The following is a 1,037-nucleotide window of genomic DNA, read 5'->3' on the forward strand; positions in this document are numbered from 1 at the left end:
CATCGCAAAAGTGATCTTTGGTGTGGGAGACGGAATCCCAACTCATCTCGCATGAATCCATATGCCTTGCTGGACATATAGCATATATTTTGCGCCAATGATTTCTCTTCTTGTTTGTATTTTGTATTTTTAACATGCACAATCATTTTTGCGAATATTATTGCGTCTTCGCTTGCTCCAACTTGGGGGATTATCGAATTTTTTTCCAAAAAGTCATTTCTTTCTTTAAGCGTTTCATTGACTTGCTTAAGCTCCTTGATTAGTTTTTCTAGTTTGCTCGCATTCCGTTGATATGATTGAGCTTGCTCCGCAAAACGTTGGTGGTCACAGACCAGCTCCACATCGTCCAAACCCTCGTCACTATTCGGGATATCAAGCCGCTGCCGTTTTTCTTCCAGATCGGAATATTTCTGGAATTCGTCAAATGTTATGTCATTGTCATCCGTAACTTCAGGAGCTGACAAGTATGTCCGTTTTATTGGGGGAACTTCCCATACGCTAGAAGCTTCACTAGCACTTTCTGCGTCCGTTTGCTCCAAATTATATTTTGGCAAAGCGCCCTCCAAGAGCCGTTTTTTGGAAACATATTTCCTGTCGAAATGTCGTTCGCATATGTAATGCTTTTTTTCTGCCACTGCTGACGGTGACAGCTTACAAATTAGAGCCCAAGTGTTCCGAGCAACTTCCGTTTTTGGGAACTCGTACAGGATTCCTGTAGGTCCCCGGCAGGTAGGCACACAGCAACTTCGCTTCACATTGGGTGTGTAATTGTGGGGTGGTGTTTCCTCGTACCCTTTATACATACATACATACATATGAATGCATTAGAAGCTGAATGTTTTTATTTAAAAGTGCAACTATAAATCTACATTTATCAAATTTAATTTATTCCAATGCACTATAGCTGAAATAAGGAAGTTCTGCTGCCAAAAGTCCAATATTCGGACGTATCTAACTACGTTTCTCTGGAATGGACTTCCGGTTAAAATAATGGACTTCCGGTCTGTTTAACCCACTTCCGATCGAAACCGGAAGTT

The sequence above is a fragment of the Rhagoletis pomonella genome, unplaced genomic scaffold (assembly GCF_013731165.1).
Source record: "Rhagoletis pomonella isolate Grant_MI unplaced genomic scaffold, Rhpom_1.0 Rhpom_scaffold_00008, whole genome shotgun sequence".
Classification (NCBI taxonomy): Eukaryota; Metazoa; Arthropoda; class Insecta; order Diptera; family Tephritidae; genus Rhagoletis; species Rhagoletis pomonella.